This window comes from Scleropages formosus, chromosome 14 (assembly GCF_900964775.1).
Source record: "Scleropages formosus chromosome 14, fSclFor1.1, whole genome shotgun sequence".
In the NCBI taxonomy this organism is placed as follows: domain Eukaryota; kingdom Metazoa; phylum Chordata; class Actinopteri; order Osteoglossiformes; family Osteoglossidae; genus Scleropages; species Scleropages formosus.
This window is the reverse complement of record NC_041819.1, coordinates 27,013,198-27,040,939: the sequence shown is the minus strand read 5'-3', so window position 1 is coordinate 27,040,939 and position 27,742 is coordinate 27,013,198. Positions and strand designations below refer to the sequence as shown.

The 27,742-nt window shown below is 46.6% G+C and overlaps 2 long non-coding RNA genes across 2 annotated transcripts; both read left to right on the top strand.

Annotated features, from left to right (window-relative positions):
* Positions 1–10,026: 10,026 nt before the first annotated feature.
* LOC108926842 (uncharacterized) lies at positions 10,027–15,817 on the top strand. The gene is made up of 3 exons (XR_003798159.1): positions 10,027–10,059; positions 11,012–11,053; positions 15,785–15,817. It is a non-coding gene; the product is annotated as an uncharacterized LOC108926842 (long non-coding RNA).
* Positions 15,818–20,271: 4,454 nt separating this feature from the next.
* Positions 20,272–21,789, top strand: LOC114912233 (uncharacterized). The gene is made up of 4 exons (XR_003798163.1): positions 20,272–20,348; positions 20,513–20,557; positions 20,860–20,901; positions 21,720–21,789. It is a non-coding gene; the product is annotated as an uncharacterized LOC114912233 (long non-coding RNA).
* Positions 21,790–27,742: the final 5,953 nt, after the last annotated feature.

The window sequence follows — 27,742 nt, the reverse complement described above, 5'->3', positions numbered from 1 at the left end:
TGGTATCACACAAAGAATGCTGTAAAACATCCATATGAGCAGGAGTGTAGAGGGTGTGAGTTGCTGAGCTTTAAGCTGACAGTGACACACAGGTGAAGAGTGTCAGGTAATGAGGCCCTGAAGCCTGGTGACTCAGTAAGAGGAAGAGGACACAATGTGTCGCCGTGTACAAGATGTACAGTGTTTTTCCTCACGCTGATCCATGAGCGCTGCTCTCATAGCTGTTGTACGAGTAGAGCAGCCCCCACTGGAGGAGTCCTGTCTCTCTCTACGAGGGGATTCGTTCTGTGTTTATGTGTGTATTGTGGGTTGCACATCATGGAGCTTCTGTCTCATGGAGTTTTCTCTTCCTCTTTGTAGAGAGCAACAGACTAGGTAGCAGTTTAACGAAACTGAAGTCCATTGGTAAGTATGAAGAAGGTCATATTTTAATTTATTCATTTAGCTGACATCTTTCTCCAAAATGACTTACAATCTAAAGGTTACAATTGCTTATCCATTTATACAGCTGGGTAATTTGTACTGGAGCAAATGGGGGGGGTGGAATCAAACCTGCAGTCTTTCCACTGCACTACCAGCTGCCCCGTTGTAATTTACTATGGAGTGTAAAAGTGTGGTACCGACACTGTGTTGAGTGGTATTCCTACTGGAAGAGGCCCGTCTCTCTCTCTACGAGGACATTCGCTGTGTGAACGACGCTCACTGTTACTGTTTTTATTTAAAGCCTCTTATACCACACTGGAGGATCACAGCATCTGCTGCACTTTTTAAGGGACCTTTCAATGAACACTGACACTGGAGCTCTTACTGGTGTGTTACTACAGTACAATCCAGTGTACCTAATAGCTCCTTACCACTGGAGCTCTATTAATTAATGTCTTCACATTACTTTTTAAAATCTTTTATTCTGCTCTCATGTGTTTATGACATGGTTTTATATCATCAGAATTCATGTTACTATGCAGAAAAAACAGTTTATTAATCAGCAACATAAAGAGTCACTTCCTGCACTGACAGGTGACATTAAACTATAAGACGGTTTGTACAACTGGTCACTGGTGTAAATTTAAGTGGTTCCTCGTCTCTCTTTACCTCTGCAGGTGAAAACCTCCCTGAGGAGAAGAGGAGCGAGTTCTATGCAGGTAAAGTTACTGTGGTACAAATGTCCCCCTTGACAGTGAGAGTCCATTGAGCTCCATCTGTGGTCAACTGTCCATCTTATATAGATACTGAAGAGATTTCATTGAAAACACCAAAGTCACTGGTGTGTGTGTGTGTGTGTATGTGTGTGTTATGGGTTACACTCTGCACATCATGGACCACCTGATGGAGTTTCTGTCTCACAGTTTTCTCTTTCTCTCCTTGTAGAGATAATAAAAATGCTTGGGGTACTAAACAAACTGCGGTCCACTGGTAAGTCTGAAGAAGGCAGCAAATGACTATAGTGTAAAAGTGTGGTACAGACAGTGTGTTGTAGTGGCATCTCCACTGGTGTGTCCAGAGCGTCTCACACACCATCATTAAATAATCCAAGTAGAGTAGGACAGACAGAATTCCATTTGTACATCAGCAGTGCCCAGATCATTGATCCATATCACTGCAGTCCTTCACAGGACACACAACACAGAACAACTTTTTTGTTCACTTGCACTGTTTTCATAGAACACACATCCCATCAGTTACCTGTTGCTTACTATTGATTAACTGTTTTCGTTCTTTTTCGTTCTCAGCGTTTTGGATTTCCTGCCATTCAGGAGATGTTCAGGTCAGCGGACAGTTTTACTGCTCTGTCCTATTTAGTGCTACTTCCATCATTAATAAATGACACTCATTGAATCAGGTGTTTTTATTAAAGCACAACTGATCTTTAAACGACCTCTTCCCGTTTCTCATCTCTGCAGGTGGTAAAACAAGGAAAATTGTTCCAGCCAATGAGAACAAGCCCCAAGGTAACTACATCATCATCTCATGGACATTGTTTTATTTAGTGGACACTTCACTCTGCATAATCATGATGCTTTAGAAGAGCTGAAATGTAGAGTGTGCGCGCGGTGTGTGTGTGTGTGTGTGTGTGTGTGTGTGTGCGTGCGTGCCGTGCGCGTACTAATGATTAAATTGTCTGTCTCACTCTCTTCCTCCATGTAGAAAGTATCAGTTTGAACGTTACTCCTGAGGCTGCAGACACACAAAACAGCAGCGGTGGACATGATGAAGGCAAGTCAAACTTTTATTTTGTTTCAACTTTTAAAAAGTGGTGTTAAAATGAGATACAGTCAAAACAATTTATATTTATTCTGTCTCAGTGTGTGTGCCGTTTGCACGTTTTCCTCCTACTTCTGTTGGCCCCATGTGGGGTGGAGGTGGACACATGGCGGGACAAAGGTGTGAGGACAGTGGACCACACCTGCATTTCAGCCTTTAGCTTTGTTGAAATGTGGCTCAATTGGGAAACGGAGGACAGCGGACAATGAGCTGGGTGGTAAAACACGTGGAGCTGATGTGTGTGTGTGTGTGTGTGTGTGTGTGTGTGTGTGTGTGTGTGTGTGTGTGCGCGTGCATGCGTGCGTTTTACAAAGAGCTCACGCAGGGATGTGTCCATCTTTCTTTCTTACTGCTCTCTGGACTTAGAGACTCTGCTCAATCGCTGTCAGCTGTTCTACCTGCCCAGGAATTGTACCCTGGTATCCTAGGAGGAGTTTACATCCCTCCTCACACTGACGCTCAGTCTGCACTGCTGCTGCTCGCTGATCACATTCATCGTTTGGAGAACAAATTCCCCACAACTGTTGTTTTTCTGATGGGGATTTTAATGAGTCACATTTCATTGCTCAGCGGTTATGAAAAGCTTTGACCGTCCGATACGGACCGACCTCAAGTCCATCACCGATCCTCTCCTCGATCCTCTACGGTTTATTTATAGGGCAAAACTCTCAGCTGATGATACGTTCAACCTGTTCCTCCACTTCATCCTTCAACATCTGGCCTCCTCAACACAGTGTCAGTGTCAGGATCCTGTCTGTGGAATTTCAGCTCCACCTTTAACACTGATCTTCTGGAGTTCCTCCACAACAAAGTAACCCAGCTCTCTGTACCCCAGTACCTGTCAGTGGATCACTAAGTTCCTCACAGGAAGGAAGCAGCATGTGAGATTGGCCCCCGACTATGTGATCCGATAACCATCTGCACCGGCCCCCCGGCGTTGTGTTCTCTCACCTCTACAGATAAATCCAGCAACATCATAGCTTGTAGATGATATGACAATAATAGGCCCCATCAACACAATGGGACCTGCTACCATAGTAAGGTGGACCATCTAGCATTGTGGTGTGTTCACCATAACTTTGAGCTCAGCACCATGAAGACAGTGGAGATGTTTGTGTCAGTGTGAAAAGCACTGCAGTTCCTCGGTGTTTCATAGGAGACCCCTATGGAGCTGCTCACCATCCATTGTTCTCCTCTCACTTCCTCCATCTTTTCTGTTTGGTACCATAGACTGCAGGCTCTGAGGTTTTACCATGTTTTACCAGATTTGTGTGAATGATTAACTACTTGCTTAACGGTGTACTGTGGTTTTCTACAGTAAAGTCACTGGTGTTCAAACACAGATGTACATTTATTCAGAAAGACTTGAGTTGTTTGCAGCAGTTTGTAAAACATGTGGAGCTTTATTACCCTCTAACAGAACTATTAACCGGTAACTGGTAAGTGTTCTGGCTCTGTTTTCATGGAACGACCCCCCCCACCCCCACCCCCACCCCCCACTCAGAACTGCTGAATCTCTGTCCACATTTAAAAAGGGTCTGAAAACTCGCCTTTTCCAGACTCACTTTTTGCCCAAGATCCGTCCAGCTCATGTACGGTGTAAATGTTCACGCACCGTAACTTCATGCTCATCCTCAGATAAACCTTTATACAGCCGCTACTCCTGCATTGGATGTAAATGTTTGTGTACCTGCGGTGGTGCAGCAGGTTTGGGCAGGTACTGCTCTCCAGTGGGTCTGGGGTTCGAGTCCCGCTTGGGGTGCCTTGCGACGGACTGGCGTCCCGTCCTGGGTGTGTCCCCTCCTCCTCCGGACTTGCACCCTGTATTGCTGGAGTTAGGCTCTGGCTCCCCGCAACCCTGCTTGGGGTAAAGCGATTTCTCTGTGTGTGTGTGTGTGTGTGTGTGTGTGTGTGTGTGTGTGTGTGTGTGTGTGTGTGTGTGTCTACCTTTTTTAAAAAAAAAAAAATCTAGGATGGCGATAAGGACTCGTCTTTTCTGAGTTTTATGCGCCTATTTGTGCGATGAACAAACAAACTAGGCTTACTTAAGATTCACATCTGTAACTATGTCTCTCTTCCTCCTAAAGTAATGTTCACATTGTAGTTTCGCTGATATGTATATCGCTTTGCAGAAAAGTGTCTGCTGCATTAATAAGTGAATAAATGTAAACTGCTGTCTGGGAGGATCACCATGTTTCTTCCTATGTTTTGTATCTGTGAAGAGTATAATTAAATTATTATTATATTCTTTATACAAAGACATGTTTGCAATCAAATCACTCAATTAGTGATTGGATGTAGATTGTTGTTTATAAGAGCATCAATAGTGCTAATTTACATTTAATAATTTATCAGACACTTTTCTCCAAAGTGACTTCTTATGAACTCTATGTAGCGTTATCAGTCCACACACCTTATTCACCGTAGTGACTTACACTGCTAGATACACTACTTACACTGGGTCACTCAGCCGTACATCAGTGGAACACACACACACACTCTCTGTCTCTGTCACTCACACACTGTGGGTGAACCTGATTAATCAGCATTAACACAAAAAGTCCAACCAAAGGGCGACAGTTGCTGCGGTTTGGAGGCTGAGTATTTTTCATGTGGTCTGCAGTCCATGGTCAGTACTGTCAAGAGCTGGGTTTTGCGCACTGCGCTGGGGGGTAAATCCAGGCCCTGTGACTGCAGGGAGATGAACAGATGAACGGGGCTGTAAAGAAGGCGGTCGCTGGGTTGCTCTGTAGTGTGAAGAGAAGGGGATCGGTGTCGGAGTACTTCCGGTGACGTTGCCCTGCTGGCGACTCGCACTCGTGTACATTGGCCAACGATACCGGCGCAGTTTTTGCTGGTGTTGATCGGAAGGGAGATTTTCGCTTTGAATCGAGTGACACCTGCACGCTCTGTCGGCGTGCCACTGATCTACTACAATAGAGAGGAGCTGCTTTCGCTGGGAGGATGCAAGACGACGCTACTCAAGGACATACCTGACGATGTTAGGAGGCAGCGAGTTCGTTGGGGGCGACCCCGGAGAAGAGGAAAGAGAAGAGGAGTTCGACAACGTCTCCGGAATCGGGGACATAAACCACCGCTGCCGTCCGTGATCTTGAGCGACGTGCCGTCTTTGAGGAACAAAACAGAGGAACTGCGTATAAATTCAAGGATTTGTATGAGTATCGCGACTCATGCTTGATGGTGATTACAGAGACCTGGCTGCACCCTGATGTCCCCAACTCATCGGTTGAACTTGAAGGGTTTTCCCTTCTTCGAGCAGACAGGGATGAGACTTCGGGGGAGACGAGAGCTGGTGACGTCCGTGTCCATATCGGAGACGGATGGTGAAGCCGGTACGCGGCGAGAGTCATTGTGTAATGTAGGTGTGGAATTGCTTTGTTTATCGCTGAGGCCTTTTCACCTTCCACGAGAATTTGGAAATATCATTATTTATGCAGCAGCCTAGGGGTGCGGTGGCACAGTGGGTTGGACCACGGTCCTGCTCTCTAGTGGGTCTGGGGTTCAAGTCCCGCTTGGGGTGCCTTGCAATGGACTGGCGTCCCGTCCTGGGTGTGTCCCCTTCGGCCTTACGCCCTGTGCTACCGGGTTGGCTCCGGTTTCCCGCGACCCCGGATGGGACGGGCGGTTCTGAAAATGTGTGTATTTGTGCAACATACGTTCCGCCGAGCGGGAATGACGTTAAAGCGGTGTTCCCGTGCAACTAAAGCCTACTCCTGGAGCTCCGATTTTTATTCTCGGTGATTTTAACCGTTGCAGACTGGACCTCTCACTTCCAGGGTATGAACAGTATATCAAATGTGATACCCGAGGCAATAAGATTTTAGATAAATGTTATGGGAATGTGAAGGATGCATATGTTGCCAAGTCGATCATAACACGATTCACTTCATTCCTACCTATAGAACTCTTTTAAAAAGGATAAAGCCACAGACGAAGACTGTGTCCGTTTGGTCTGATGTTAGTATTGAAATTTTGAAGGGTTGCTTCGCTTGTACGGACTGGGAACTGGATGCCACAGAGACGATAACAGACTATATTAGCTTCTGTGTGGACACAGTTGTTGAGAAGAAAACTGTAACTGTATTTCCTAATAACAAAAGTTATATAACAAGGGAGGTCAAGGAGTGTTTAAACAGGAAGAAGCTGGCTTTTATCAATCAAGATAAAATTAGTCCAAAAGAAATTAAATGCTTTGTTGAAGGGGGCAAGAAAAAACAGAGATATTATAGAAGAAAATTTTATTTCAGGGGACTCCAAAAAACTTTAGGATGCTATGAAAATAGTAACTAATATGAACCCCCCGAAAAAGGCTCATAACTAGCAATGACCAACAAAGAGCAGATGACTTAAATGACTTTTTTCTTAGGTTTGAGTCACCTTCTGGGCGAATCGTAGATCAGAACTCTATTATATGTAATTCAGATCAGAGATTAGGTAGCCCAACATGTAGTTAGTTCGCTCTTTAGAGGCACACGAACCAAAAAATCCACGGGTCCTGATGGAATTTCTGCTTTTCTGATAAAAACATGTGCCAATGAACTTACTCCATCATTCTGCCCTATTTTCCAGAAATTATTTGACTCGCATACCAATCCATCTTTGTGGAAAAAAGTATAATTACGCCGGTTCCCAAGAAAAAATTGCCTAGTTGAGAATTGTGATTTTAGACCAGTGGCTTTGACTTCAAATGTTATGAAATGTTTTGAAAGACTTGTTATAACTGTTCTAAAGGACGAGGTTAAATTATCCCTTGACCCGTTTCAGTTCATCTTTAAGGCTGGACGGGGCACCGAGGACGCATTAATGTATCGCTCATTTGGTGAATAGGCATTTAGAAGATACCAAGCATATGCACCTTTACCTTTTATAGATTTTAGTTCTGCTTTGAACACAGTTCAACCCCAGCTATTAATTATGAAGCTGACAGAGTTAAAAGTGAATCCCTTTTGCATTAAGTGGTTTATTCATTTCTAACAAATCGAACGCAACAAGTCACGGTCAACAATTCTTATTCTGACGTGAAGACTACCAATATGGGGGGTCCCGCAAGGTTGCGTTAGCTCACCCATTTTATTTACGTTATACACTAATGAGTGTGTTACTAGTCAGGATAACACCTTTTTCATCAAATTTTCTGATGATACAGCAATATTGAGTTTATTGAACAGAAACGCCACGCCTTCGCGGTACTTTTCGGAAGTTGCCAGGTTTGTGGGGCGGTATGATGTTAATTCCTTGATTTTAAATGAAATGAAGACTGTTGAAATGATCTTCGACCCCAGATCTGTAGCGGATGGTAGCCCTGTAATAATACATGGTAATACTGTACTGTAATACTGCACAGGTTTCTTCATATAAATACTTGGGTTATATAGATAATTTGTTACGTCGCTCTTCTCCCATAAACAGTCTTTGTTCTAGATTGCAGCAGAGATTACATTTTTTGCGAAGGTTGAAAGTATTTGGGGTAAACCAGAAGATTCTGTTTCTGTTTTGCCAGTCTGTTTTTGAGACTTTGATAAGATATGGTATTACAGCACGGTGTGGAAACTTGACCGTCCAGTCAAAATCGAAACTTGCACGACTAGTACATACGGCTCTATGAATTATAGGGTGGGAAGAGAAATGACCCATACAGGAGTTGTAGGAGGTATCTATTTTAAAACAAGCTAAAAAAAAATGCTGCTGATGACACACATATTTTACATGAGAATTTTAACGTTACCCTCAGGGAGACAATTTAGGATTCTGATGTGTAAAGCAAATAGTTAATAAAATAATTTTTGTGCCAACTGCAGTTAAATTATTGAATAGAGAATTCCAAAACTGAGATTTTAGACTAGTATACAATAGGTTTTTATATATTTTGACTGTTTTATTTCTTATTAATTGTATGTTTTGGTGAGGGGGTGTGGTGGCGCAGTGGGTTGGACCACAGTTCTGCTTTCCGGTGGGTCTGGGGTTCGAATCCCGCTTGGGGTGCCTTGCGACGGACTGGCGTCCCATCCTGGGTGTGTCCCCTCCCCCTCCGGCCTTACGCCCTGTGTTACTGGATTGGCTCCTGTGACCCCGTATGGGACAAGTGATTGGTGTGTGTGTCATAGGTTACACTTTGCAAATCCTGAACCACTTGAAGGAGCTTCTGTCTCATGGAGTTTTCTTTTCCTTTCTTTGTAGAGATGGAGACGCTGTGTGAGAGTTTAGAGAAACTGCAGTCCTATGGTAAGTGTGAAGAAGGTGATAAACGACTATAGAGTGTAAAAGTGTGGTACAGACAGTGTGTTGAGTGGCATCTCCACTGGGTGTCCAGAGCATCTCACACAACATCATTAAATAATCCCAAGTAGAGCAGGACAGACCAGAATTCCTTTGTACAGCAACAGTGTCCAGATCATTGAGGGGGATCTGCTGTCCTTCACAGGACACACACACACACACAGAGATACATTATCTCTGCACTGAGTCCCACATTCCTGGGGTTCAATAGAAATAAATATTATTTAATTTTTCCGGAGAGTAACTTTGTCCAAAGGCACTGAAGGACTGTCTACATGGAGGGAAAGATTAATAAAATTAACACAATAGGTCCATTTACTGATGGCAATATACAATCTTAATGAGTTATTTAGTAATTCAGTGTGGTGATACATGCAAGGTACCGACTCAAACCGCACCCATAGCGACCTCCTGCATGGTTTTCGAGGAAAGTCAAGGAAGGAACAGGGAGGGGTTGCCAGGTCTTTCTTCTGCATGTTGAGGGAGACAAACACGGAGAAACACATAGCTGCTGCACACCTCAAGCAGGATTCGAACCCCAGACCTGCCGCACAGAGAGGCACCGATCAAACCCACCGTGCCACCACACCCCCCCTGAGCCTGCTGATAGGGGACGTAAAAGGTTCAAAATACTCTGACCAACCTCCTGAAGTAAAAGAGTGATCTGAAAATTGTGTTATTAGTGGTAAACAGGACCATATGTAGCCTGTTTATTGCCATCAGTAATTGTATGTGACTGTTGAGTAATTAATTCATAGTTCTTTTAAATGAGCCTCAATTAATGTGTAGCACTGCAGGAGGTATCCAACATTTAATAGTTATTAGTAACTAGTACATAAGTAATAATTAACTAATTGTTACTTACCCCAAACGCTGCCTACTGATTAATCACTCTTCCTTATTAGTTGTCAGTAGTTACTGCAGCGTTAATGACGCACTACCGTTAGTTCTGCATTAGTTCCTGCATAACTACCTATTAACTACCCATAAAATACAGAAAAGTATTCTAAAGTGTTTTCCATTTTTTGTTCTCAGGTATGTATGACATGGTTTTCATGTCAGAACAATTTATGTAAACCATGCAGGAAAAGGCAGTTTATTAATCAGTGATATAAAGAGTCACTTCCTGCACTGACAGGTGACATTAAACTATAAGACGGTTTGTACAACTGGTCACTGGTGTAAATTTAAGTGGTTCCTTCTCTTTACCTCTGCAGGTAAAAACCTCCCCGAGAAGAGGAAGGAGTTCTGTGCAGGTAAAGTTACTGTGGTACAAATGTCCCCCTTGACAGTGAGAGTCCATTGAGCTCCATCTGTGTCAACTGTCCATCTTATATAGATACTGAAGAGATTTCATTGAAAACACCAAAGTCACTGGTACATCTGTGTGTGTCTGTCTGTCTGTCATGGGTTACACTGCACATCATGGAGTTTTCTCTTCTCTCTTTATAGAAATCAGCAAGATGTATGTGAGTTTACAGGAACTGAAGTCTGAAAAAGGTGAAAGATTACAAATGAATGTAAAACATAATATTTGCTGTGTTTCAGCGCTGTCCCATTACAGTGATGAGCGCAGGTCTCATAGCTACTGTACGAGTAGAGCGCCCCCCTCTTCTACGAGGACATTCACCACGTGAACGACACTCACTGCTGTTTTTTAGCCTCTTATACACACTGGAGGATCACAGCATCTGCTGCACTTTTTAAGGGACCTTTCAATGAGCACTGACACTGGAGCTCTTCCTGAACACTAACAGGGTGTGTTACCATGGTAAAAGCCAGTGTACCCAGGAGCTCTCATTGTGTACATTTACATTTATGAGATACTTTTGAAGCATACACACACACTTTTTGAACCACTTGTCCCATATGGGGTCACGGGGAACCAGAGCCAACCCGGCAACACAGGGCGTAAGGCCGGAGGGGGAGGGACACACCCAGGACGGGATGCCAGTCCGTCGCAAGGCACCTCAAGCGGGATTCGAACCCCAGACCCACCGAGAGCAGGACTGTGGTCCAACCCACTGCGCCACTGCGCCACGCACCCCCTATTACTTTTGAAGCATTTTCCCAAAATGTGACACAAGTGATTGAACCATCTTGTATTTGATCGACACACAGAGGAGTAGAACACACACACACACACACACACACGATCACTGAAGCGCGGGTTGTTTGTGCTGTACAGCCGTTGCTATAACCTACACCAGAGCTCCCTAAGCTTTTTTGCTTTTTATTAGTGTCCTCAGAACTCCTTCATGGGTTTTTCTCGTTTGATTTGTAGTCATTAATAATGGGTGAAATGTGCTTTAAATGTCCAGTTTGCCAGAACAATAGTTTTACTGCTCTGTACTATTCAGTGTCACTTCCATCAGCAATAAGTGACATTGAATGATTTTATGTGACAGGTACCGATGTTAATGTTAAGTGTGTCTTCTTCTCACCTCAACAGGTGGTAAAATTGACAAGGAGAATCATGACCATCTTGCTGAAGGTAACTGTACCTCATGATCTGGGTACTTAGAATAGAATAGATAGAATCCCACCTCCTGCTCTAGTACCCATTACAAGGTAAAAATAAAAAATACCCTGCTGTATAAATGGGTAAATTAGCCTGAGTATCTCACCATTGTAAGTCGCTTTGCAGGAAAATATCAGCGAAATGTGTAAGAGCTGTTTTGTCTCCAGCAGCTTGTTAAAAAAAGAAATACGGGGCCTTACCGGACAGCTGTTTTGGATTGTTATCAAATTTCTTTCAAGATTTGACCATAACATTGCTTCTCAGCTTTCACACAGTTACACTGATATTTATTCATGTAGCAGATGCAGTAACATTGGCGTTTATTCGTTTAACTGACTCTTTTCGCCAAAGCCAATTACAATGTTAAAGTTATTACTGATACGAGCTTACAGTTATTTTCCCATTTATACAGCTGGGTAATTTTTATTAGAGCAATTTAGGGTAAGTACTTTGCTCAAGGGTACTACAGTCAGAGGTGGAGATCAAACCTGCAACTTTTGGGTCCGAAGACGGTGGCGCCGACCACTACGCTACCAGCCGTCCTTAACAAGATCCCTTTGCTCACAGTCAGTTGAGTGATGAGCTGTAATGAGTTCAGTGCTCTTAAAAGGAGTGTGAGAGCAGAGGAGCTGAAAGTGTTGAGTCATAATTTTTACTAGTATGTCTGAGGGGTGTAATAATGTCAAATACTGTGGATCAGTGTTTTATAAGAGCATCGTTAGTGCTAATTAACTGACACAAAAACAGCTCAGACAGAGACCCTGCAAACAGATTTGGGAGCTGCCGCAGCTTGGAGGCTGTACGTTTTTTATGTCCACGCTGACACCGGCTGATTTGTGTGCAGTGCGTATTGGGTATGGACAAGGTTCCAGTTCTGTGCAGTGCATTGTGGGAGTGAGCAAGACCTCTACGGTAGAGTACAGTCACAGACATACTGTACATACGCTGCACAGTGGGGGCGAATGAGAGTGTAGAGGAGAGAGCTGTGGCCTTTGGCTCTGAAGGTCACAGGTTCAAATTCCACCTATTGCGTACTCTCCTTGAGCAAGGTGCTTGCCTTAAATTGCCCCAGGAAAATATCCCACAAATCGCTTTGGAGGAAAGCAAGGTAACGTCATGTTCCAGCAAGGAGTCAGCGGGCGGGACTCGAGAGCAGTTGCGTTTTTATTGAAGGACAGGAAGGAGAATAGTCGGAGGCAGGTGAGGGTCAGTGATCGTCAGAGGGAGTATGCGGGGACCGGAGTCAAGGGGAGTGAGTAACGGGTCAAGGAGCAGGGAAGAGCACGGCCCTGATTCGTGCAGGTGTGGTGTTGGGCATGCTGTCGGGGGCGTGACAGGTAAATGAAGAAATTAAAATGTATAGCGTAGCGGGTACAGACATACAGTGTCCTCCAGAATGATTGGCATCCATGTTAAGATGAGCAGAAGAGGGTATAAAAATGTTTGTATTGTTCGTTAGCTTGATCTTGCGCTCATAAGAGAAATCTTACCTTTCACTGAGGCAAAATTTTTGAAAGGAAGAAACCTCATATAAAAATGAAATGTTTCATTAATTTATTAATTAAAGCAGGAGCTGGACGGTTGTGTGTGCGAGGTGTACTCTGGTGAAGAGCACGATGGTGGACTTGAGTTGCCACTGGATATATCCCCATAGGGGAGATGAAGTGGGAAATGGACGTGTGCCCCCCGAGGTGGGGAGAGGTGCAAGAGGTTGTGCGCGGGCAACGGCCCAAACGGAGTACCATAGCGGGTGTTACATGTGCACCAGAAGTACTGACATTTTTGTGGAGGTTGATGGCTGTTGTGTGGAAGAAGGGGGTCGTTCCAAAATCATGGCGGAAAGCCGGAGGGATTTTTCTTCCTAAGGAGAAAGATGCTGTTGGGATAGGCCAGTTTAGGCCTGCAAGCCTTCTCAGTGTTGAAGGGAAAATTTTCTTTAGCACCATGGCAAGGAGGTCGGTAACATACTTGAAGCCCAACAGGTTGATTGATGCCTCTATGCACAAGGCGAGGCTTCCAGGATGCTCAGAGTGCTTGGAGCACACCAGTATGATTTGTCATCAGATTCACGCTGCCAAGGAGGAGAAAAGAGATCTCCGTGTGCTGTTCTCGGACTTGGGAAATGCTTTCGGGTCGGTTCTGCACAGATTGCTGTGGGAGGCATTCGGGTTTTTTGAGGTCCCTGGAAGCATTACCTGGATGGCGAAAGCCTCCTTTGGAGCTGTTCAGTTTTGTTTTAGTACAAAAGGTTATGCAACATCTTGGCATCGGTTGGAAGTTGGAATCATGGCTGGATGTACAGTTTTGCCATTGGCTTTCGCAAAGGCAATGGAAGTTATTATAAGGGCTTACAAATGGGTTGTTGGCGGTGGAGGGTGCGGGATGGGACGAGCCTTCCCCCTGTTAGAACACTCACGAATGACCCGACGACAGTTACGGCTGTGGCTCCTTGTACTTGCCATTTGTTGTCTAAGCTCTATGATGATGGCAAAGGCAAAGCAGGAGAGCGAGAGAGATTTTGGTTACGGCAGAAGGTGACAATGGGTGTAAAAGAAGGAGAGGGGTTAGTGGTCAGGCATGGTTGGAAGGAGATGAAATGATCGGAGAGATGCGGCGGGAGTAACAGAGGACAGGACAGCCACAGTTGACGAGAGAAGACAAGGTCAAGGTGATTGCCAGCTTTGTGAGTAGCAGGGGATTGGGACAGGGAGGAGTCAAAGGTCAAAGGAGTGCAGGAGCAACAGAAGGCCGCTTGCATGAATGTCCTTAACATGCAGGTTGAAGTCACCCAGGAGAGTCAGCGGAGCGCTGTCCCTTGTGAGAGAGCTCAACAAGATGTCGAGGTCGTCCAGGAAGAGGCCAGGAGGGCCATAGAGGACAACCACAACGGCCGTGACCAGGACAGTGATGGAGACGACATGCGGTTTGAAGGAGGACGGGTCATGCAAGCGGAGAGGGAGAACAGAATATTCCCACCGGGGAGAGATGAGCAGCCTGTGCCTCCACCTCTGCCGGAGAGACGAGGGGTGTGAGAGAAGGAGTAGTTAGTGGAAAGAGCTGCGGATGTGGCTCCGTTGTCTGGGATGATCCAGGGTTCAGTTCTGCTGTAATTTGAAGCTCGTTAATTAACATCAGTTGAGAGAAGAAAACGGAAACTGCTCGTCACGCCCGCCAGTTCGCCCAAATCGACCACACCTGCCCAAACCAGAGCGGCAGGGTATAAAGAAGCCGTTCCTGCTCCCCTGGGTGCGGAATCTCCTGCGCTCTGAAAGAATCGCGGTCTACTAACCCTTCCTTCCCCGAGCCTCGTTTTCCTCCGTCCCTCGTCCCGTTTTCGACATCCACGGCTCCCGACTCCAGCATCGCTTCCTTAACGTCGCCTCCAGATTCGCCCCGAGAACCACGTCTGCACATTGGCCTACCCACGCTCGTCCCAAACCACCACTTTGCCTGTTCCTCTGTGTCAGTAATAAATATGTGCCACTTGGATCCACACAGGCTCCTCGGTGCCCTGCTCTCGTCTTTGACACTACTCATGATTAGAACGAAAATAAAGGGGTGTTACGATTAATGTGAATACCTGATTGACACGCAATCTACAGTATACCGACAAAATGCAAATGAATAAATAATCAACGACTGCATGACACACAACAACAAATAACTTTGGTCTCTTTACAGAATTACACAATGGAAATGTGTGCCGGGGTATAAAGTTGCTGTAGGAAACAAATTACAGAAAACTCAATGAACTGCAGCAGGAATATAATGTACATTAAACTGTAAGATGGTGTAAATTTAAGTGGTTCCTTGTCTCTCTTTACCTCTGCAGGTGAAACCTCCCTGAGGAGAAGAGGAATGAGTTCTGTGAAGGTAAAGTTACTGTGGTACAAATGTCCCCCTTGACAGTGAGAGTCCATTGAGCTCCATCTGTGGTCAACTGTCCATCTTATATAGATACTGAAGAGATTTCATTGAAAACACCAAAGTCACTGGTACATCTGTGTGTGTGTTATGGGTTACACTTTGCAAATCCTGAACCACTTGATGGAGCTTCTCTCTCATGGAGTTTTCTTTTCCTTTCTTTGTAGAGATGGAGACACTGTATGAGAGTTTAGAGAAACTGTGGTCCTATGGTAAGTGTGAAGAAGGGGATGAATGACTATAGAGTGTAAAAGTGTGGTACAGACAGTGTGCTGAGTGACGTCCCCACTGGGTGTCCAGAGTGTCTCACACAACATCATTAAATAATCCCAAGTAGAGCAGGACAGACCAGAATTCCTTTGTACAGCAACAGTGTCCAGATCATTGGGGGATCTGCTGTCCTTCACAGGACACAGACACACACACAGGTCCTCAAACAAACAGTATTTCATAGTAGACCCCCCACCCACTCCATATGAGCAGGAGTGTAGAGGATGTGAGTTGCTGAGGTTTAAGCTGACAGTGACACACAGGTGAAGAGTGTCAGGTAATGAGGCCCTGAAGCCTGGTGACTCAGTAAGAGGAAGAGGACACAATGTGGTAAACAGGGGTTTATACCATAAATTTCACCATGTTTTCATGCGGAAAAAAAACAGTTTATTAATCAGTAATATAAAGAGGTACTTCCTGCACTGAGAGGTGACATTAAACTATAAGACGGTTTGTACAACTGGTCACTGGTGTAAATTTAAGTGGTTCCTCGTCTCTTTACCTCTGCAGGTAAAAACCTCCCCAAGGAGAAGAGGAACAAGTTCTATGCAGGTAAAGTTACTGTGGTACAAATGTCCCCCTTGACAGTGAGAGTCCATTGAGCTCCATCTGTGGTCAACTGTCCATCTTAAATAGATACTGAAAAGATTTCATTGAAAACACCAAAGTCACTGGTGTGTGGTGTGTGTGTGTGTGTGTGTGTGTGTGTGTGTGTTATGGGTTACACTCTGCACATCATGGACCACCTGATGATGTGCTACTTTTTCATGGAGTTTTTTTCTTCCTCTGTTTATAGGCATCAGCAAATTTTATGGATGTTTACAGGATATTGGTAAGCGAAAAGATGATCCATCCATCTTCCTCCGCTTTTATCCGAGGCCGGGTTGCGAGGGCAGCAGTCCGAGCAGAGTACTCCAGACTCCCTCCCCGCACACCTCCTCCAGTTCCTCTGGGGGAACCCCAAGGCGTTCCCAGGCCAGCCGGGAGACATAGTCTCTCCAACGTGTCCTGGGTCTGCCCCGAGGCCTCCTCCCAGTGGGACAAGCCCGGAGCACCTCCCCAGGGAGGCGTCCAGGAGGCATCCGGAACAGATGCCCGAGCCACCTCAACTGGCTCCTCTCGATGCGGAGGAGCAGCGGCTCTACTCCGAGCTCCTCCCGGGTGACTGAGCTCCTCACCCTATCCCTAAGGGTGCGCCCAGCCACTCTGCGGAGGAATCTCATTTCTGCCGCTTGTATCCGCGATCTCATTCTTTCGGTCATGATCCAGAGTTCATGACCATAGGTGAGGGTAGGAACGTAGATTGACCGGTAAATTGAGAGCTTCGCCTTACGACTCAGCTCCCTCTTCACCACAACAGACCGGTACAATGACCGCATTACTGCGGACGCCGCACCGATCCGTCCGTCGACCTGCCGCTCCATTTTTCCCTCACTCGTGAACAAGACCCCAAGATACTTAAACTCCTCCACTTGAGGGAGCAACTCCCCCCTAACCCGGAGGGAGCAATCCACCTTTTTCCGACTGAGAACCATGGCCTCGGATTTGGAGGTGCTGATTCTCATCCCCGCCGCTTCGCACTCGGCTGCAAACCTCCCCAGTGCACGCTGCAAGTCTTGACTTGATGAAGCCAACAGGACCACATCGTCCGCAAAAAGCAGAGACGAGATCTCGCAGCCACCAAAACAGACACCCTCCGTTCCCTGACTGCGCCTAGAAATTCTATCCATAAAAATAATGAACAGAATCGGTGACAAAGGGCAGCCCTGGCGGAGTCCAACATGCACCGGGAACAGGTCTGACTTACTGCCGGCAATGCGAACCAAGCTCCTGCTCCGGTCATACAGGGAACGAACAGCCCGTAGCAACGAGCCCCGAACCCCATAATCCCGAAGCACCCCCCACAGGATGCCACGAGGGACACGGTCGAATGCCTTCTCCAGGTCCACAAAACACATATGGACTGGTTGGGCAAACTCCCACGAACCCTCCAACACCCTAGTGAGGGTATAGAGCTGGTCCAGTGTTCCACGGCCAGGGCGAAAACCGCATTGCTCCTCCTGAATCCGAGGTTCGACTATCGGTCGGATTCTCCTTTCCAGTACCCTGGCATAGACTTTCCCAGGGAGGCTAAGGAGTGTGATCCCCCTGTAGTTGGAACACAATCTCCGGTCCCCCTTCTTAAAAAGAGGGACCACCACCCCGGTCTGCCAGTCCAGAGGCACCGTTCCCGAACTCCACGCGATGCTGCAGAGGCGTGTCAGCCAAGACAGCCCCACAACATCCAGAGACTTGAGAAACTCGGGGCGGATCTCATCCACCCCCGGAGCCTTGCCACCGAAGAGTTTTTTGACTACCTCAGCAACTTCAGCCAGGGTAATGGACGAGTCCCCCTCCGAGTCCCCAGCCTCAGCTTCCTCTACGGAAGGCGTGTCGGAGGGATTGAGGAGATCCTCAAAGTACTCCTTCCACCGCCCGAGGACATCCCCAGCTGAGGTCAGCAGCGCACCACTTCCACTGTAAACAGTGTTTGTGGAACACCGCTTCCCCCTGAGTCGCCGGACGGTTTGCCAGAATCTCTTTGAGGCCGACCGAAAGTCTTCCTCCATGGCCTCACCGAACTCCTCCCAAGTCCGAGTTTTTGCCGCGGCGACTGCCAGAGCCACGCTCCGTTTGGCCCGTCGGTACCTGTCAGCTGCTTCAGGAGTCCCATGAGCCAGCCAGGCCCGATAGAACTCCTTCTTCAGCTTGACGGCATCCCTTACTTCCGGTGTCCACCACCGTGTTCGGGGATTGCCGCCGCGACAGGCACCGGAGACCTTATGGCCGCAGCTCCGAACCGCCGCACCGACAATGGAGGAGCGGAACATAGTCCATTCAGACTCAATGTCCCCCACCTCCCTCGGGACCTGGTTGAAGCTCTGTCGGAGGTGGGAGTTGAAGACCTCTCTGACAGGGGCCTCCGCCAAACGTTCCCAACAGACCCTCACTATGCGTTTGGGCCTGCCAGGTCTGTCCAGCTTTCTCCCCCGCCATCGAATCCAACTCACCACCAGGTGGTGATCAGTTGACAGCTCAGCCCCTCTCTTCACCCGAGTGTCCAAGACATATGGCCGAAGGTCAGAAGAAACGACTACAAAGTCGATCATCGCCCTCCGACCTAGGGTGTCCTGGTGCCAAGTGCACTGATGGACACCCTTATGCATGAACATGGTGTTTGTTATGGACAAACCGTGACTAGCACAGAAATCCAATAACAACTCACCGCTCGGGTTCAGATCAGGGAGGCCGTTCCTCCCAATCACGCCCCTCCAGGTGTCACTGTTGCTGCCCACGGGGCGTTAAAATCCCCCAGTAGAACGACAGAGTCCCCAGTGGGAGCGCTTTCCAGCACGCCCCCCAGGGACTCTAAAAAGGCCGGGTACTCTACACTGCCGCTAGGCGCATAAGCACAAACGACAGTGAGAGACCGTTCCCTGACCCGAAGGCGTAGGGATATGACCCTCTCATTCACCGGGGTAGACTCCAACACATGGCGGCTGAACTGGGGGGCTATTAATAAGCCCACACCAGCCCGCCGCCTCTTACCTTGGGCAACGCCAGAATAGTGAAGAGTCCACCCTTGATCGAGTAGAGTGGTTCCAGAACCCAAGCTGTGAGTGGAAGTGAGCCCGACTATATCTAGACGGTATCTCTCAACCTCCTGCACTAGCTCAGGCTCCTTCCCCGCCAGTGAGGTGACATTCCAAGTCCCAAAAACCAGAGTTGGCGCCCGAGGTTTGGGTCGGCCGGGCACTCGGCCCGACCACCGCCCAAATCACAATGCACCGGCCCCTTACGGTTTCTCCGGCAGGTGGTGAGCCCACCGAAGCGAAAAGATGATGTAAAGTATAATTTGGTGGAAAAATGTGATACAGACAGTGTGCTGAGTGACGTCCCCACTGGGTGTCCAGAGTGTCTCACACAACATCATTAAATAATCCCAAGTAGAGCAGGACAGACCAGAATTCCTTTGTACAGCAACAGTGTCCAGATCATTGAGGGGGATCTGCTGTCCTTCACGGGACACAGACACACACAGGTCCTCAAACAAACAGTATTTCATAGTAGACCCCCCACCCACATCCATATGAGCAGGAGTGTAGAGGATGTGAGTTGCTGAGGTTTAAGCTGACAGTGACACACAGGTGAAGAGTGTCAGGTAATGAGGCCCTGAAGCCTGGTGACTCAGTAAGAGGAAGAGGACACAATGTGGTAAACAGGGGTTTATACCAAATTTCACCATGTTTTCATGCGGAAAAAAACAGTTTATTAATCAGTGATATAAGAGTCACTTCCTGCACTGACAGGTGACATTAAACTATAAGATGGTTTGTACAACTGGTCACTGGTGTAAATTTAAGTGGTTCCTCATCTTGCTTTACCTCTGCAGGTGAAAATCTCCCTGAGGAGAAGAGGAGCGAGTTCTATGCAGGTAAAGTTACTGTGGTACAAATGTCCCCCTTGACAGTGAGAGTCCATTGAGCTCCATCTGTGGTCAACTGTCCATCTTATATAGATACCGAAGAGATTTCGTTGAAAACACCAAAGTCACTGGTGTGTGTGTGTGTCATTGGGTTTTCTCTGCATATCCTGACACCTGATGGAGCTTCTGTCTCATGCAGTTTTCTCATCCTGTCTTTGCAGAGATCTCTAAAATGTTTTTGGTAACAGCGGAACTGTGGTCCTATGGTAAGTGTGAAGAAGGGGATGAATGACTATAGAGTGTAAAAGTGTGGTACAGACAGTGTGCTGAGTGACGTCCCCACTGGGTGTCCAGAGCATCTCGTACAACATCATTAAATAATCCTAAGTAGAGCAGGACAGACCAGAATTCCCTTTGTACATGTTACCATGCAGAAAAAACGGTTTATTAATCAGTGATAAAGAGTCACTTCCTGCACTGACAGGTGACATTAAACTATAAGACGGTTTGTACAACTGGTCACTGGTGTAAATTTAAGTGGTTCCTCGTCTCTCTTTACCTCTGCAGGTAAAAACCTCCCTGAGGAGAAGAGGAAGGAGTTCTGTGAAGGTAAAGTTACTGTGGTACAAATAGATCTTGAAGAGCTTTCATTGAAAACACCAAAGTCACTGGTGTGTGTGTGTGTGTCTGTGTGTGTTATGGGTTACACTTCGCACATCATCAACCAGCTGATGGAGCTTCTGTCTCACAGTTTTCTCTTTCTCTGCTTGTAGAGATAAGAAAAATGCGTGAGATACTAAACAAACTGCGGTCCACTGGTAAGTATGAAGAAGGCAGCAAATGACTATAGAGTGTAAAAGTGTGGTACAGACAGTGTGTTGAGTGGCATCGCCACTGGGTGTCCAGAGTGTCTCACACACCATCATTAAATAATCCCAAGTAGAGCAGGACAGACCAGAATTCCTTTGTACATGTTACCATGCAGAAAAAACGGTTTATTAATCAGTGATATAAAGAGTCACTTCCTGCACTGACAGGTGACATTAAACTATAAGACGGTTTGTACAACTGGTCACTGGTGTAAATTTAAGTGGTTCCTCGTCTCGCTTTACCTCTGCAGGTGAAAACCTCCCTGAGGAGAAGAGGGACGAGTTCTATGAAGGTAAAGTTACTGTGGTACAAATAGATATTGAAGAGCTTTCATGGAAAACATCAGTCACTGATACATCTGTTTGTCTGTGTTTGTGTGTGTTATAAGTTATGCTCTGCACAGTATGAACCACCTGATGGAGTAAAAAGTTGCATCATGTAAAAGTGAGGTACTGATAATGTGTTGAGTGCTCTAAGTTCCATACATTGTGAGACATGATTGTATGAAAAGTACAACATGGTTTCAGAAATGGTACCATGATAATATGAGGCAAATTGAAATCAGACAGTAAAGAAGGTGATGCAAACTAGGACATTTTTTTAACGGAAGCACCAGTCAGCAGACATGATCATGTTAGTTATAAGAAGCATTAGTCCATAAAACATATTTGGGAAAGATCCTCACTCGTGGCCAGCAGGATACCGTGTTCAACGTGTGCATGTACCATGCTTCCCCATGGAAGAAAACGGAGAAATCTATAGGGGAAAATGTATCCAGCATCTCCTCCATTATGTACCTTACAGATTTTCTCACCAACCTCGGCAGGTGAGTCAGGTTCGGCTCGGGTGTCATACAGCAGATTCTCAGCAAGTGGCTGGAGGCGAGGTTATGCTTTACAGGTGGTTGGTGGAAGGTGCTGAAATGCAAAAATCTGTTGCTGTTTGTATCTTTTTTATCCTCTTTGCGAATGAAAGGGTGTTGTTTTGTTACGTGGACGTCCAGAAAAGCTTCTAGAATAGTCCGAGACAATGCTGCAGTAACCCCGGTCGTGTTTTTAACAATTTTGGTTTTCAACGCGAATGAAAACTCTGTTTTTCCTTTATTTTCAGAGAACGAACATCAACTATAGAAACTTCCCACTGTGCGGCACCTATAAAATGAGCTGTGACTCAGGTGAGATGTGGGAGGAGCTCAGAGATGAGGACTGGAAATGTGCTCATGAGTCATGAGATCACAGCATTTTACTGTTACTCTTTTCTTTCTAATAAATGTGTGTAACGAAGAAGCGTCGGCACAGTCATGAGGGTTGCGAGAGAAGGGGGGGTTCATTCAAAGTTGTGGGGGTCGACAGACGGGGGAAAGGGGGGAAACGGGGGCACGGGAAACCGGTAGGTCGTGGGGGCACTCGGAAGGGGGGGTCGCGTCCGGGGTCGAGGTCGTGTCCTGATTCGCCGACGTTTCGGGGTCGCCTCTGGCGTCGGCTTCTCAGTCGCGCTCTTCCTCGCTGACCGGGCCGGGGAAAGAAATAGAGGCATCGATTAAGTTCAGCCGCTGTCGTTCCGTCCCCGGCTCGCCCCCTTCAGACCTCCTGCTACAGTCTCTTATTAATAATGTGACACCGTATTCGCTGAATCCAGTGATAATATTCACAGTGTAATTCTTTTTATCACGGGCAAATATGTATGTATATTGCACACTGTTTTCCAGTTCAACCCGGACTGTTAACGCAGTGATACTATAGTACTAATACTACAGTAATATGTATGACACACTTTTGTACAGTAATATCTGGTCCATCACAGAGTCGCCACTAATATCTTGTAGTCACACTTTTCAGTGCTCTTGTGTGTAAATATTCAGCTTCAAATGATTCATTATAGGAGCCTTTTCAGTGTTTGCTCTTTTTATATTTTTATTGCTTTTAATAACATTAAATATCAGTTTGGTCACATTTTCCCCAGTTGTGGAACAAATCATAGCGAGCAAAGTGTGTGCAGTGATATATCTGGGAATGTTGGATAAATCTCAGCTTTTGTGTGTGTGAGTATATCAATAAATTCTTTCTCACAAAGGTTTGTTGTCTGCAATATTCTTGTTGAACACAGTGACCGTATCCTCCCGCGGTCCTGCGGAAACACCTGGGTTTACCTGTCCTGTGGTACAGATGAGCACCTTTAAAAAGACACAATACATGGAAATGTTTTTCTCCTCCTCCACAGTCTTGGTCCCATCAGCTCTTTATGGAGAGACTAGAGCCACAGTCGTCTTTTATTCCACTCTTGACTCTGAGTGCAGGAACACGAGACTGAGATGCAGCTCCTTCTCTCTCTACACACATTATTACAATACTCTTACACTATTATGTACCTTATTATACGCTGCGTATGAATCCGTGTCGGGGCTCTGGCTGCAGGAGCGGTGAGCTCACGGTCACGGTGTCCGGTGTGTCCGCCGTATGTCCGCTCGGCTCTCGTGGAGATCAGCTCGTCGGCTCATTTGGTCTGAAGCGTAACCGAAAAGCGTTGGGTGTGAAGCAGGGCAAACGCTGAATGGGATGCCAGTCCTTCGCAGGATGGAGACGGACGGCCTGTGGCACACACGCGCACACACCTCATGGCTGGAGGGTGCAGGAGCCCAAAGTAACACCAGAACTTCCTGCTCGTTCTCGGAGTGAAAATGTATTTTTTGAGGTAATCCAGTGTCCACTTCACACTCAATCACCACAACCCCTCCCTGCCATTCATGGTCAAAGTGGAGACCTCACTAGTTGGGGTAGGGGCTGTTCTTTCCCAACAGCATGGGGGCCTGCCTAAACTGTATGCCTGTGCTTATTTCTTCCGCAAGTTTTCAGAGTGGTACACACACACACACACACACATTTTCAGAACCGCTTGTCCCATACAGGGTCACAGGGAACCGGAGCCTACCCAGCAACACAGGGCGTAAGGCTGGAGAGAGGGAGGGGACACACCCAGGACAGGACGCCAGTCGTCGCAAGGCACCCCAAGCAGGACTGAACCCCAGACCCACCGGAAAGCAACTGCGGTCCAACCCACTGTGCCACCGCACCCCTCCAGAGTGGTACATTTACATTTATTTATCAGACACTTTTCTCCAAAGCGACTTACAATGGATACTGTGTAGTGTTACTATCAGCCCACATGCCTTATTCACTGCAGTGATTTACACTGCTAGATACACTACTTACATGGGTCACTCATCCATACATCAGTGGAACACACACACTCTCTCTGTGTCACTCACACACTATGGGTGAACCTGACAGCATGTCTTTGGAGTGTGGGAGGAAACCAGAGCACCCAGAGGGAACCCACAGACACAGGGAAAACACGCAAACTCCACACAGACTGAGCGGGGATCAAACCCACATTCTCTCACCCCACCCGGGTGCTGTAAGACAGCAGCGCTACTCGCTGTGCCAGCGTGCCTCCCGAACATACGTGAATGTAAATGTAAATGCGGACTTGCAACGCGGCGCTCCGTTCCCATCTAGCGTCCTACTCCCATCGTGCTTGTTTCCTTGGTTCTCTGATCTTTTGCCAGGCTTCACCGACCACGATTCCTGTTACTTCCTTTGACGACATTCGCTAATCGCCCGGCCCTCGCCTGCTCTCTGACTCCTCTTTTGCCCGACCCCTTCGGCACAACAAAATGACATCGAGCACCGATCTTGAGTCCGTTGCTCTCTTCCGTCCGGCGACATGACGGCGGCCTTCCTCGTCCTCGGTGTCTTCCTCCCGGTTTGTGTTTCCCTCAGCCACCGTGTGTCATTTTTACGCTTGAGACAACTGTGACTCTGCAGGGGAGTTGCGTTTCTCCGCGCTAATTCTCGTTAGAAATCCAACACTTTGCAAAGGGACTTGGGCCGGGGCCAGACTTTGGGAGAGGAACCAGTAGCCTGGCTGAGCACAAAGACTTTTTAGCCGCACACGGCTTCTTGGCTTCTTCTTTACAGCGGCGCCAGGTGCTCGCCCACCTGCGGTCCTTCGCAGTGTCTCTGCGGCCGCACAGCCTTCTTACATTTCCCAGCAACCCTCGTCGGGGGGAGCCGCGGTCGCACCGAGAAGCCTACACGTGGGCGTAAAGGTGTGTGCGGAGCGTTGGAAAGGCAGCGAATCGGGCCTGAAAGCCGCGTTGAAGCAGACGGCGTGTTCGTAGTTTTACTCCGGGATGCCAGCGTGAGCAGCTGAACCGTGAACGCTTCGCTCTTCATTCAGTCCAAGTGTCCAAAGGAGAAAAAGCGTCCGTGAGAGGAGCGGTTCCCAACGGCAACTGTAACATACGGAAATAATTTGGTGATTTTTCCAAGATTCGGTCGGTGGCAAAACCGGCGAATAAACTTTAAAGGACATTAATTGTACATTAGGACAGCTGTGTCCTTCACAAAAAGGACATAAAACACAGTGGATCCATTGACCGACGGTAAATATGGTGACCTCTGTGCCACTCGAAGTAAAAACAGAGCGGAGCTCGGAGTCAGAGCACCTCAACCGTGAAATTGTACGTAACTGAAGAGGCGCCGCGAATCACTGTTCGTAAAAAGTGAAATCAGTGCAAACAAGTATTTCGCGGTAAGAAGACGAGGAGTGACACACAGACAGACACACAGACAGACACACAGACAGAGCTTCTTCTCTTTCTCAGAACTAGTCGGCAAAGTGTGTCTTCGGTCACACCTGGCTGTGTGACGTGTAAATCTGTGTAAGTCAGTCAGAGTGTGTGTGTAAATGCGTGTGACCGTGTGTGTGAACGCGTGTGTGAACGTGTGTGTGTGTGTGACCACCCCGTGTGTGTGACCACTGTGTCACTTCCGTTGCTCTTTTTAATTATGCGACAAACTGCGGCCCGGCCGTTTGTGCTCATGATGGAGTAAAACACCACGTTTACCGCACTCTCAGCTCTTCCATATCATAATATGACAATGATGTGAAAAGCGATGAAGCTCGAGGTACAATTTCTACAAACGGAGCGACTCGACATTTACTGCGTTTTTCTCATCATTTTGCTGCGATTTTGTGTCACATTCGGTAAGTTCATCCTTCCTCTCTGTCTGTGTGAGTCTGGCCGACGACAGTGTAGCACTAAACACTTTATTAACAAACTGTTTGTTATTATTATTATTGTTGTTGTTGTTGTTGTTGTTGTTAAGTAATAAATAATTCTTAATAAACTAATAATAATAATATTATCGTGTACAGCTGAATTGAAGTATCACCATGAGTCGTATGGCGACACGAACCGGTCCGTTTCTCCGTTTGTCTGGGATAAAAAAAAAGCCCTTTAAAATGAAGCACAACGTGTTGGTGTTACTGTGTTATTTACTGACATGTTAAACCAGCAAGGAGAGCAGAAACATGAATGAATGAATATGAAAGCCATATTTCCACTGGCCGAAAAAACTTCATCTTTTCATGGTAAAATCATGGTATGCACTTTAAAGCGTCTTTGCAGTGAAGAAAACTCTGAATGCAGCTGATATGGGCTTCTATTGCATTGTAACGTAACATTTACTATAGTACAGTACTGAAAATATACATTAATATTGAGCCGTTACACCAGTTTGTTGATGTTGCCATGGAAACGGAATTAGTTGCGCGAACATCAATGAAATGACACACCGTGGAACAAACAGCCCTGCTCTCAGGTCCCACCCAGAGTTCTGTTCCGTTTACTGTGTTTTTACCTCAGTTATAGTAGTCTCTCTACCTTTCAGAATGAACTCAATTCACAAGAACCAGGATTGAAAAACAGTTCAGAGCAATTTAATCACATTTATTTATTTGTATGACACTTTTCTCCAAAGCAACTTACAGTGTTGAGGTACTTTACACTTATTTACACAGCTGAGGAATTTTACTGGAGCACTGTAGGTTCAGTACCTCTCAAGGGTAATACAGCAAGAGATGAGATTTGAACCTGCAACCTTTGGGTCTCTCACTAGTTGACCTGAAAACATATTTCAATGACACTTTATTGATGTTCTCATTGGTTCCTTCAAAGGAATCATTCACATCTTTCATTGCAAACATTCACTTTATGAATTTTGGAACACAAAGACAATTTTTGAGTTTCCTGCCTGTTTCCATGAGCAGTTGCTGTGTGAACTAGAGTGTGCGGCGATCGCTTGGATCTGCGTTTACCCTCCGAGAAGACAGATGGCGGTAAAGAGCAGAAGCGCAATAGCGGCGTGGGGCCGCATTCGTTCAACTCACTTCCACGGTGTTTACGCCTCCTGTCTGCCCTTCGCAACGTTGTTTGTGTTTATGGGACAGCTGGGTCAACAATCACCACGGAATAGGAGTTTGCGGGCATCTTTTCGTTGATTTCAATTGCTTTTGCGTTGGCTTTGTATGCGGTAAAAGCTGCTACTATTACTGATTACTGTGATTTTACACATGTTGTGAGTTACACCCAAATCTTTTTAATTCCTCTCTTACTTTGTAGCTTTTTCTCTAGTTTCTCATGTATGAACACAGCAGTGTCCACTTTTTTCTAATACTTCTCAGTGAAAAAGGTCAAAGCACAATATTGATGTGAGTTCCACACACACACACACACACACACACCTTTAGGGGACGGTGCTCAGTGAAGGAGTCTCCCTTAATGTGGATTAATCAGCAACATGTACATAAAGTGTCTAAATGTGGACGTGTCACTACGACTGTGAAGACCTTCCTGGTCCTGCAGTGTTACCGTGTGTGTGTGTGTGTGTGTGTGTGTGTGTGTGTGTGCGTTTACTGTCTTCCGCCCACCCTTGACTCGACTCAGCTTTCAATTCCCCCCCTTCTCTCCGCCCCACAGCCCAGCAGTGCGATGTGACCGCTGTTTCCGGAGACGCTGCGATCGTCCGCTGGGTTATTCCGAGTTCACGCCGGACAATGATCTGGTCTGGAGGCGCAACGGCGTGACGATGTTTGACAGGTACAGAGGAACGGTCCTTTTAGGCAAGGAAGGAGATGTAACCAGCAATGGATCCCTTGTGCTGCTCAATGTGAAGAAGTACCAGGAGGGAGAGTATTCTGGGGAAATACGTGACGGATCGAGACCCATTTACACGACAGCGAAGTTCTTGTGTGTGACAGGTGAGCGCAGCAGAATATGGAGGAAGCGA